Below are 12,374 nucleotides of genomic sequence, written 5' to 3'. Positions count from 1 at the left end.
TCCATAATAACTACAAATCCAGAATGCACGGCTGTAATCCTTTGGATCAAAGCTCCCTGATAAGTATGAAGCCAGGAGCAGAAGCAGACAGAAAGCTGAATAGACACTCTGCATCTGTGATTATCCGAGGGTGAAAAAGGGTCTGTATGGCCCTGCAGAGAGGAAGATGGAGTTACTCATGTCAAGTAGCGACTCATGCCAAGCAGTGACATAATGAATCTGGAAGGCAGCCAAGGGCTATGAGCCAAGAATAGATATCGGTAGAACCAGAACATACTGGTGGCATCCAGAACCGATAACCAGCAAAACCAAGAGAGCCTGGAAGAACTGAGAGCCGATAACTACTAGAACCAAAAGAGGTCCGGAAGGCTAAAGATTCAGCAAACTCCTTTATAAAGGGAGGGTTTCTGCAGCAAGCTGTCGGGCTTCTGGGACACCGTCCCTTCCACATCTGACCCTATTGCCAAGGCAGCTGCCACCACAGGCTCTGTCCCCTTGACCTCTAAACACAGAGGTGACCCTCTGGTCCTCTGCTGCTTGAACAAAATATGCAGTGAGCACCAAGAATTCACCTGGACCAGACAGAGCCCTCATCTCAGGGGCATGCTCATGGACTGACTTTGAGTTTGGTTCATTAACTTCTTACCCATCATTGCATCTTGTTTGTTGTGTCACTTTTTTTTTTTTTTTTTAGTTTATTCATCCATTTTCAGAAAGAGCAGGAGACAGAGAATCCCAAGCAGGCTCTGTGCTGACAGCATGGAGCCCAATACAGGGCTCGAACCCACAAACCGTGAAATCATGACCTGAGCCGAAATCGAGTGGGAGTCTCTGCTGACAGAGCGCCCCAGGCACCTGCTGTGTGACTCTGTACTGTGCTTTGCGTGCTGTGTGTGAAGCCAAGGTATCTCGTGAAAGATACCTGAACCTGAAATCCTGATCCTGCTTTACAGTTATGTTAACCTTGCTTTGTGATTGAATAAACCTGACTTTGTGGAAAGACACAACTCGTGTCTGTGCCTTCATAGCAAGCTCGCCACATGCCCCTAACTCCTCCCCCACAGCACCCCTCTGCCTCCTCCCTTCCAGTCACCATCCGGACATGCCCACTGCCTCAGCGTAGGCTCACAGGGCTGGATAACTTCCACTTGGTTGGTAGTCACACCTAACTGATACTCCAAGTAAATGAGGACTTCAACCACCTCCATTTTTTAAAATAAGTTTATTATTTTGAGAGGGAGAAAAGAGGGGGAGAGAGAGAGAGAGAGAAAGAGATAGAGAGAGGGAGAAAGAGAATCCCAAGCACACTCCGCACTGTCAGCGGGCTCAAACCCACAAACCAGGGGATCGTGACCTGAGCCGAAATCTAGAGTTGGACGCTTAACCGTGACACCCAGGCATCCCTCTCATCCTTGACCTGTCTATACTTTCTTACTGATTAAGTTATTCTCCATCTTGACCTGTCTTTACTTACTTACAGATTAAGTTCTTTCCAGCTTATCTCTTAACTCAAAGGACCCTGCCGAGCAAAGCATCCCCTGCCTAGAACCGAAACTACTACCCCCTGAAGTGATAAGAACTGCCCTGAGTCAGCAAGAGCCCCCTCCCCCCACGACTGACCTCCCCCGAGACAGTGATGGACCGTACAGATGTACGGCCCAGCTGCATGTACCCAACCTTTGTCCTTTTCCCTTACACGATCCTGGAAGAATTTTCAGCACTTGGGAGACTGTCTTTGAAACACGAGTCTGCTATCTTCCCGGTGTCGGCCTCACCGAAATAAAATCCTTTCTTGTGTCACCGCCACTGGTCTCTGTGCCTTTGGATTTTGTCGGCGGCAAAGCGCCGAGCCTGGTCTGTTTGGGACCCCCGGAGGGAGGTGCTCATGCACCCCTGCGCCCCGGCCACAGAGGTGTCGAGAAGAATGGGCTCCCCAGGGCACTAGCGCCCACCGTTGCTCTCTAGCCTGCCTGCCCTTCTCAGGTGGTTTTGGAGTGGCATGGGGTCCGGAGCTAATGGCTCCGGAACGGTCGAGATGTCTCTGGTGCAAAAAGCAGGAAGACAGGACCCTTGGGCAGAAAGAGCTACGCTGGAGTTGTGAAGACGACTGGCGACGAACTATGGAGTTGGGGGAGGTAAAGGCCGAAGGGAGTCTTCCGGAAAGACTTTCATATGCTAAAGATGACTCCTTAGATACTGGAGGCCTAGCTATTGTCAAGCTAAGGTCATTTTTTTTTTTTTCTCTAGCAAAGCATTAACATTAAGACAGTAGGGAGTTCCTGGAAGAATATTTTACTCCGCCTGCCTCAAGTATTTGTCAATGGGCTGCAGGTGGGCAGGAAATTCAATTTCATCTGCCATTTCCTTCCTGCCTTTCTCCCCCACATCACTATGGAGGGGAGGGTACTGTTGGGGCTCCAGGATACGGAGTCTATAGGTTTTTGGAGATTAGGCTGTTGGTTAAGATTGCCTTTTTCTTGCCATTTACTAAGACCTTTGTAAACTGTCGGAGACTCTGGTCCCGCATGACTAGGATCGCTATCAGTTAACCATTTGTTTTCCTCTTTCCTTTGTTCTTGGGCAGCCGGGAGTGCCTGAGGAATGTCGCACTTGTGCCCTGGGGGGGGGGTGGCGGGAGGGAGGGGTTGCGGGGTATCAGCTTGCCTTATGGTCTCATCTCCGACCACTCAGTCTGGCTCACTGGGCTCTAGGCGCTGTACTCAGCAGTTCCCTGATCACATCAGCCAAGCCCCCCCCCAAAAAACTTCTGTACCCAGTGACCCCCGTGACCTATAGAATTGTTCATAGCTTACTCTTTCTCATCCTTTAGGTCTCTGTTCAAATATCATCTTAGAAAAGACTTCCCTGATGAACCCATCTAAGTGAATGAATAAATGAGTGTATTTGCTGATTCTATCATCCCCTAGGACTGCGGGGCCTGTAGGCTGTATCTGGAAGAGGCTTGTTCTTAAAAAGACAAAAGACAAAATCTGGCTTGTTAACCAAATAGGACTGAGGGAATTCTCAAACTCCTCAGCATCTACTTCTCGGGGCGGGAGGGGGGGGGGCGGGTCTCAAGAGGCCTGAAATGGGTCATTTCCATGGTGATCAGGCGGCCCTCTGAGGTCTCAGGCCTTAGGCATTGTTTCCTTTGCAACTTATAACTGCTTCCCCACCCCACACCCCGTGCACCCACAAAATCAAGAAGGCAAAGAAAACAGACGAGATTTTTCTAACTATAATGTCTTGGTATTTTAAATGGTTACTAGGAGCCATTTTCTAGAATAAAGTTTATCTTTTTTCTATTCACAGGGGCACCCAGCCCATTCTGTTCATTTGGAGATTTATCCATTGTTTTCAGCTCATGCCGGTAGCAAAAGCAAGAGAGGAAGTTGGAAGCCTATTAGCACTTTTTGCCCCTCCCTCCAGGAGCGAACTCTAGTTGGTCAGCCGGAAGGCTCTTTGGAGTGAGAGTGCTGATAGCTATTTAAGGAGGTGCTGAGTTACCTGCAAATTTCCTTTCTTCTTTTCCTGAAAACTTCAGCTCCTGTCTCGACAAAGCTGGAAGGAAAACTTGGCCAAGGTAAGGTCCTACACATCTAAATTTGCCCGGTGCACACATCCTTCATTGGTTTATCTATCCATTTTCTTTCCTAGACAAATATTTTGAGCTCCTAATCAGACCCAGGCATTGACCTAAATGCTGAGGCGAAAGAGCTCCGAACACTGTATGCAGATGGAAGTCTGAGGGTTCCTCCAAAATGTTAGACATTTAAAAATAAAAATGCGAGAATTTAAAAAATTAGACACCAGGGGGGCCTGGCTGGCTCAGTCGGTAGAGTGTGTGACTCTTGGTCCCAGGGTTGTGAGATTGAGCCCCACGTTGGGTGTAGAGATTACTTAAAATCTTTAATAAAAAACAAAAGCTATATATACATATATATATATATATTTCTAAGAGAGAGAGAGAGACACAGCGTGAGCAGGGGAGGGTCAGAGAGAGAGGGAGTCACAGACTCTGAAACAGGCCCCAGGCTCTGATCTGGCAGTCAGCACAGAGCCCGACGCGGGGCTCGAACCCACGAACCGCGAGATCATGACCTAAGTGAAAGTCAGACGCTTAACCGACTAAGCCACCCAGGCACCCCCCCCCCAAAAGCTATATTGACGTGTTTGTTTCCCCATCAGATTGGCAAACAGCCAAAAATTGGTGGCTTGTGGGATTGGTGAGGGTGTTTACAAACAGTTGTTCCGTATATATTGCTGGTGGGACTGATGTGGTTTGAAGTGTTGGGGTTTGGAGCCCATAGCCAAGAAAGAATTCTTGAGACAATTTTGGTGTGAAATGGTGGTGTTTGTTTTTTTTTACCTTTGTTTATTTAGTTATTTGCAAAATGGTGGTTTTATTGAAGCACAGGAACAGGACATGTGGGCAAAAAGAGCTGCACAGCGGTGTAATGGGGGACTGAGTATATACATTCAGGTTGGCATTAAGTCTCTGGGGAATTTTGGAAACAAGGTTTCCAGAACCTTGAGGGGCTAGTTCTTGTTAGGAAAATGTCATTAATTGCTGTCTAGTAAAACCTCAGTCATGAGACCCTTCAGATGTATATCAGGGGGCCATAAGTTTGGAATACGTTGCCAACATCTATCTTTTGGGGCTGGAGATAAAGTTTCCAAAGGAAGTTTTACATGTTCAAGTAGACTTAGAGGATCCTGGGGAGTCGGGCTACGATAGTCTTTTCCCTCAGAGGAAGGTCACTCTGTTTTAAGGACTTGGCAATGGGCTGTAGGGCAGTGAGAAAATTAAACTTCTCATTTGTTTTGCCTTTGTTTCCCCCATCAGGACTGTATGGACGTTTTCATAACACCTGGCTAATGTCCCTGCTCTTTGACCTGGCAGTGCAAGTTCTAGTTTATCCTACAGACCTAATCTCCCTTGTGCAAAATCTACATAAAATGTAATCAATTCAAGCACTGTTTATTTTGCTAAAAGACTGAAAACTTCACCAGTTATTCCTAACGGGAAAGGGCCATATAAATGATGGGATACATCCACATAGCAGAGAGCTATGCAAGTATAAAAAAGAATAAAGGTTTCCTTTAGGTTCTGTTCTGGAAAGAGCTCCAAATATATTGCTGTTTAGGTTGGGGGAGGAGGGAGGTGTATAGCCTGCCGCTAGTTTTATATACAAGAGGAGGAAAAACCTAGACATTTACTTGAATATGGATAAGATAGCTCTGGAAAGATATACAAATTAATAAAGCAGTGGTTGCCTGTAGGAGGGGGAAGAGCTGGGAGACCCAGAGAATGGACTGGGAGATAGAAGTTTTTTGCAACCCAACCTACAGGAGTTCACTCCTAGGTGAGTCAGAAACGACACTGGGTTGAGTTGTTGCACAAAGAAAACTTGTATTTCAGCAGAGAAGGAGCTCCTGCGGAATAGCTTCCAAAGCCGCGACTCCTGGAGAGAGGGTGCATAGGCTCCTTTGGTTTAGGGTTAGGATGAATATTTAGATTGGGAAGGCTCGTCCTACTAAGGAGAGGCGGCCGCGAGGGTCGGAAATACACCTACTCGGGTACTTTGCATGTTATGCAAATGAGGCCGAGGCTCCTCCCTGGGCGGAGATTTTAGTATTCTAATGAAGCACAGGTGATTGTACGTCTTCCCAGAGGTCCCTCCACTGTCGGTCTACGCAGGCGCGAGTCAGGTGTGGCTCAAACGGGCTGGGTGGTCTGGGTAGGTGGGCAATTTCGTCCGGCCATTGCCATCTCCGGGGCAGCGGGGTTGGGGGGGGGGGCGTCCGGGTTTCACTGGCCTGTGTTAGGGGAAAAGTCGGGAGGAAGAGCTTAGTGGGAAACGTAAGACAACGGTTTGTGAGTACAAGCAGGTGCGCGGTACAGGCCGGATCTTGGGGTCTAGTTCGTGACATTTTGATAGCTGTTGAAGAAAAAATAACATTCTGTGGAAGGAAAACGGTGCCATGGCGCTCGGGAAGGAGAAGCAGGGCAGGGTTGGCTTCTGTGAGGGGGGAGCCGTCTTAGGGGGGCTTGCTGCCGGGGGAGCCTGGGCTCCGCTGCAGACACAGCTTGAGGAGCTGGCAGTTTACAGCCAAGCAGCAAAACGCGAGCGGGGTGGGTTAGGTGGGTGGGAAGTTGAAGAGACCGCCGCAGCAGGCATCAGGGGCGCTTTGGCTAAACCGACCTAACCCGACTCTGGCTGAAGGCAAGCCAGGGTGGTCACCTTGTAGACAGGGCCATGTGCAGCTGGCTCCCAGGGCCCAGGCAGACCAGGTGCGGCGGCCACCTGCCGCTGACCATCCAAAGGCAGAGGAGGCCTTGCTACAGGGAAAAGCAGCCTTAGCCTGATGGTAGCCAGGCCTCGGGGTCCTGTGCGTGAGTCTTCTTTAGCATGAAAATCCTTTTGGAAATTTCCTAGGTCTTTCCTTTTCCTCCCCCAGCTCCCAAGGATATAATCCATTGCTCCTCATTGTCCCAGTGAGGCTGTTTCTACCCACCCCCTCCGGGTCCTGTCCCCGCACTTTAACAGAAACTCCCTTATGCACTGAAAACGTCTCAAAATTTCTTTCTTGGCCAGTGGGTCTGAACCCTCCTTAAACCACAACAGTGGTGAAACAAAGAAGCTGGGGCACCTGGGTGGTTCAGGCTGTTAAGTGTCCGACTTCAGCTCAGGTCATGATCTCATGAGTTGGAACCCCACATCAGGCGCCCTGCTGTCAGCCCTGAGCCCATTTCTGATCCTCTGTCCCCCCTCTGCCCCTTCCTCACTCTCATGCGTGCTCTCTCAAAAATTTTAAAAAAAGAAAAATTAAAGAAAATTAAATAAGGAGCAGCACCTGGGTGGCTTCATTTGGTTAAGCGGCCAATTCTTGATTTCGGCTCAGGTCATGATCTCATGGTTCATGGGTTCAAGCCTTGCATCAGGCTCTGCACCCACTGCACAGAGCCTGCTTCGATCCTCTGTCTCCCTCTTTCTGGCCCTCTCCCGCTCGCACGTTCTCTTTCTCAAAAATAAGTGAACGTTATTAAAAAAACAAAGATAAAAAATAAGGAATTTATTTCAGTAAGGGCAACACCACGAAGACGGGACATCCGAAGTCTCCAAAGTGCTGAAGATACTTCCAGGTTGTTTGTTTTTTAAGTAGGCTCTATGGCCAAATGTGGGGCTTGAACCCACAACCCTGAGATCAAGAGTTGCCTGCTCTACCCACTGATCCAGCCAGGTGCCCCACTTCTAGGTTTATATAAGGAAACTGGGACAGAGGTCAGTGGCTACTGGTCAGGTCCATCATAGTCTTGGGAGAGGTCAATTGTGGGTGAGGTCTTGCTGGCTTGAGGAGGTAATTTTGGTTCCCAGCAGGGGATGCTTTGCCCGAAGGGTCCTTTGTCTGAGTTAAGAGATAAGCTGGAAAGGAGAATTTAATCAGTAAGAAATTACAGTCTTGAGGTCAAAATGGAGGTGGTTGAAGTCCTTTCAACCTAAGGGAGGGTGTAAGATGAGGAGCCTGATCAGAAATGGAGGGTGGAGGGTTCTGGCTAAACCATTTTCCCAGGATTCTTGCTAAAATTAGACCATCAATGCAGGGATGAATGTGAGAGTCCAAAAACTGAGGCCTAGCTGAGTTCAGGGGAGCCTGAGTAGAATTTGGCCCAAGAGAATCTTTGTCCTGCCTTTCCCTACTTTTACAACTATTTGAGTCACGTGACTTCATTGTTCTTAATTTTTATGTAAACCAAAAATTAACACAGCATTATTGCAAAATAATTTGTAAATTGTGGGAGAGGGCACTTAAAAAGGCAGAAACCCGTTGACCCCTGAGAATATAAACTGTACAGTGATCAACCAAGTCATTACTTAAATTGTTACTTAAATTTTTTTATTAAATTGTTTAAAATGTTTATTTTTGGGAGTGAGAGAGTGTGTGTGAGCAAGGGAGGGGCAGAGAGAGGGAGACACAGAATCCAAAGCAGGCCTCAGGCTCTCAGCTGTCAGCACACAGCCTGACGTGGGGCCTGAACCGTCGAACATGACCTAAGCCAAAGCCAGTCACGTACAGCTAAAGTTGAGAGCTCACAGGTCAAGGTGTCATGTCAGGGTGACAGGACTATCTTTCTCTTTAGCTTTGTGGCACTCAGCACAGAGGGACAAGCAGTGTCTAGTCTGCAGGTCTGGTCTCCCTTTCAAATGAAAAGCTCCCTTGAGGCAGGACCTGACTTCCAGACCACAAGGTCAAATTCCTCAAGCCCTAAGCTCTGCTCTGGAGCTCAAGGGCTGTGTAATCCTGCGTGGTATCAGTGCCTGTCTCTACCTTACCTTGTCAGATTGAAAGAGGCAAAGTAATCTGTTTGTCCCACTGCAAAGCCTGCTGTGAGGCTCAAAGTAGATAAGGTAGGCAAAAAAGGCTTTAAAAAATAAAGGATAAAAGCTTTGAGACAGAGAAACTAAAGAGACCCCACGGAGGGGGGGGGGGATGTTTTCTCCCTTTGCTCCTTTTCCAGCTTCTATTCTTGCTAGGGACTGTACCCCCCCCCCAATAACCCTGTACAGCAAATGACAGATGTCTTCCTTGTAAGGGATAAAGAAGTAATGAAATCTTTGGATAACATTGGAAGAGGCTGGGGACCTCAAACATTCTCTGAGACCACTGACTCCACATAACCTTGACCCCAAGACCGCTGGCTTCAGGGATTCCATGACTTAAGGAAGGACACCTAGACCCTGTCCTTTGCTCTGGCCAGTTCCCGGATGCCTAAGAGGGCACGCGCATAGACCACAATTGCCAGTAAAAACCCCAGACCCCAAGTAAAGCTGAGACTCTGCTCTTTTCCTAGTCTCCCGGCCTCTCTGTCCGTATGTCTGTCTATATATCTTGTGCACAATAAGGTTGTCTACAATAAATCTTGTCTACAGTAAACTCTACTTTCACTTCCTGCTAGCTCACGTTTGATTTCCATCCTGTGTGAAGCCAAGGACACTTGGCTACCCCTGTGGGGCCCCTCCACCTCTCTGGCTCCTCAGACCCAGACTGCCCTCATCACTTTGAAAACTGTCAGGTAAAGTACAGGAGGACTAGTTACACAAGAAGTTCAGACAGTGAATCATTTTCTTGTAAATTTTTTTAATGTTTATTTGTGAGAGACAGAGTTCAAGTGGGGAAGGGCCGGAGAGAGGGAGACTCAGAATCTCGAAGCAGGCTCCAGCCTCTGAACTGTTAGCACAGAGCCCAGTTCAGGGCTTGAACCCGCAAACCTTGAGAGTGTGACCTGATCTGAAGTCCAGTGCTTAACCAACTGAGCCACCCAGGCGCCCCGACAGTGAATCATTTTTTAACTATAAATGTATACCATGCAATATTTGGGATATACTTATATGGAAAAACCAATGTATTTATCTGAAATTCAGACTTACTGGTGCCCGACTGGCTCAGTCAGCAGGGTATGCAACTCTTGACCTGGGGGCTGTGAGTTCAAGCTCCGTGTTGGGCATAGAACTTCAGAATTTTTTAAGTGAGCTCTTTTTTTTTTTTTTTTTTAAAGTTCACTTTATTTTGAGAGAGAGTGTGCATGGGAGGGACAGACCCGGAGCCCACGAACCTTGAGATAATGACCTGAACTGAAATCAAGTGTCAGACACCCACCTGACTTAGCCACTGAGGTGCCCACCCCCATTTTTAAAAATGAAATTCAGACATAACTGGGCATCCTGTATTTTCAAATATGCCACATTTGAAAAACCTATTTTAATATCCTAACAACATCAATGGAAACAATAGCAAGTAATTATCTAGCATTTAGGAAGGCCAGCAAGTGTCCTGTGAACATATATTAACACACTGGATGCTTATAAGGAAAGTATTTCACCAGAGAGGAAACTGAAGCCATAACTTGCCTGATGTTACACAACTACTGTGTTCTCTCGTGATTCCTGGGTCACCTGGGTTTTCCACTCCAGTCAGACTTTAAGCTTCCTGTTCTCCTGACCAGTTCACTGTACCCTCCTTTGTCAAGCTGTGCAACATTTTCATTTTAATAAATACGATCACTGTGCTCAAGAAATGATAATAGCTTTGTGCAAAATTATGAAGGAGATGCCCACCGTGTCCTTTCTTGGGACTCTTCCTTCCCTTGTGCCTGCCAAGAGTTTTTTTTCTTTTTTTAATTGTTTACTTTAAAAATTTTTTAAATGCTTATTTATTTTTGAGATCGAGAGTGAGGGAGGCACAGAATCTGAAGCAGGCTCCAGGCTTTGAGATGTCAGCACAGAACCCGATGTGGGGCTCGAACCCATAAACCATGAGATCGTGACTTGAGCCGAAGGCGTACACCTAACCGACTTAGCCACCCAGGCACCCCAATGTTTGTTTACTTTTGAGCGAGACAGACAGCATGAGCAAGGCAGGGGCAGGGTTGGTGGTGCTGGGGTGGGGAGACAGAATCCAAAGCAGGTTTTAAGGCTCCCGAGCTGTCAGCATAGAGCCTGACGTGGGACTTGAACTCACAGTGAGGTCATGATCTGAGCCCGAGTCACTTAACTGATTGAGCTACCCAGGTGTCCCTGCCAAGTGTTTTTAAACTGGCCTTGATGCCCAGTCAATGGAGGTGATTAATAATATGAGTGCTCCCATGGGAGTCCTCCCCAGCCTGCGGTCAAACCCCCCTCTGGATCTTGACATCTGAGAAGGTTCTTGGTGTGCTCACATCACACCACACTGGAGGCCCTTGCTCCTACAATAAGCTGGCTATTCGGTACAGCAGTCACTAATCCGTATTTCTTGAGTGAAGAAATGCACGAGTTGCCCTTGAGCTGAACTTTTCTCCCAGTAATCTAAAACAGAGGACTCGAGTTCATTTCCCTATAACACAAAACCTTATTATTCCTATTGGTGTGGATGGTGAGCCAAGGCATAGTAATTTTTATAACATGAGAGAATTCTTTCATTCATTGCCAAGGACTTACCCTGATTGAAACCCTACTTGGAGGACTTTGAGCAGAAACTGACACTATCACTTTGGCTGAAGGGTTGAGCAGGAAGATCAGAAATTCAGAACTCAGCTTGGATGGGCACATGTGACCTTGGGGACAGCCCTGGGTCCCATCCTCACCCCATCTTAGGACTGGGTCTGGTGTATTTCTGAAGTTCTTGCCCATGGCCTTTCCAGGTGTGGCACTGAGGGCTCTGAGCTGGGTGCCAATGCTTTCCAGGTGAGGGCAGCAATATGGAGACAAAAAGAATCCATACTAACAAGAGAATTTCCCTAAAATAGAAGAATGCTTTAAGTTACTGTGACCCTCCTTAGCATAAAAAAGTTGTGCTTTTTTCTGTCCCCCCTCCCCTTAATCTCTACACCCGATGTGGGGCTGAAACACACAACTAACTTCTAGAGCAAGAGGCACATTCTCTGCTAGCCAGCCAGGTGCCCCTCCCCCACTTCCCTTTTTAGAAAACGATGATAAAACTCAACAAAGACTATCAGGAATACGCCTGTAGTCCAAATTCAAATTTATGATTCTGGCTACAGCAGGGGAGACCACGCAGCCAAGAAATGGTGGGCATCTTGGAAGGGAGGTAGAGAGGGGTCTCCTACTGGTTTGAAGCTGGTTTGGGGAGAGTCTAGCGGAAGAGGAACCAGTTCCTAATTGGGTACTGTCATGAGGTGGGGCAGTTAGGGAACTGCATGTCTCCATCTTTGGGGGAGGGAGCACTAAAGCGGGTGGGATGAGAAGACAAGATAAAGGGGGTTGTTACAGTCGTTTTGCAGCCATGGTGAGGCCTTGGGAGAAACATTGTTTTCTGTTGGCTCTATTACTGTTATTATTTGCATCAGTCAGGTACACTGGTCTGATCCCCAGTAGGGTGAATTTTCACTTTCTTAAGGTAGACTGAAGAAAAGCAAATCAGGCCTATGGAAAACTGCCTATGGAAATTCAGGATTTAATATGCAGCATCTGAGAGGAGAGTGGACATTAATAGGGAAACAGGATTATGTACATTCTAATTTTCATAGTTTCACAAATGGTTGTGAGAAGCTGGGATGTTCCAGACACCTTTTGTTCTTTATCAACTAATAGTGTGAAAGAACAGTGCTAAGGATTTTCCATGGACTCCCATTTGATTTTTGCAATCACCCGGGTTAGGTACCGTTTTTTTATTCTTCAAAGTTACTGTTATGTTTATTTATTTTTTTTACAGATAAGAGAAAGCAGGAGCACTGAGGTAAATTAACTTGCTCAAAGACACATGGTTAGGAACGGGGGGGAGACCAGGAGATAAGAGAGATAAGCTAACTTCCGAACCTTTGCTTGGCTACCATGCTACTATCTTGGGTTCAGAGATCACACCGATTGGAGGCG

At 47.2% G+C, this 12,374-nt stretch overlaps 1 protein-coding gene across 1 annotated transcript in view; it reads left to right on the top strand.

Annotated features, from left to right (window-relative positions):
* Positions 1-3,561: 3,561 nt before the first annotated feature.
* The window catches only part of MKRN1 (makorin ring finger protein 1), a 28,755-nt gene continuing 19,942 nt past the window's right edge, over positions 3,562-12,374 (top strand). The window contains exon 1 of the mRNA XM_039234006.1: positions 3,562-3,583. The gene's annotated coding sequence lies outside the window, so the exon portion shown is untranslated. The remainder of the gene's footprint in view (positions 3,584-12,374) is intronic.

This window comes from Hyaena hyaena, unplaced genomic scaffold (assembly GCF_003009895.1).
Source record: "Hyaena hyaena isolate Hyena2069 unplaced genomic scaffold, ASM300989v1 scaffold_82, whole genome shotgun sequence".
NCBI classification, from domain to species: Eukaryota; Metazoa; Chordata; class Mammalia; order Carnivora; family Hyaenidae; genus Hyaena; species Hyaena hyaena.
The sequence above is the reverse complement of the archived record's forward strand: the minus strand, read 5'-3'. Positions and strand labels throughout refer to the sequence as shown.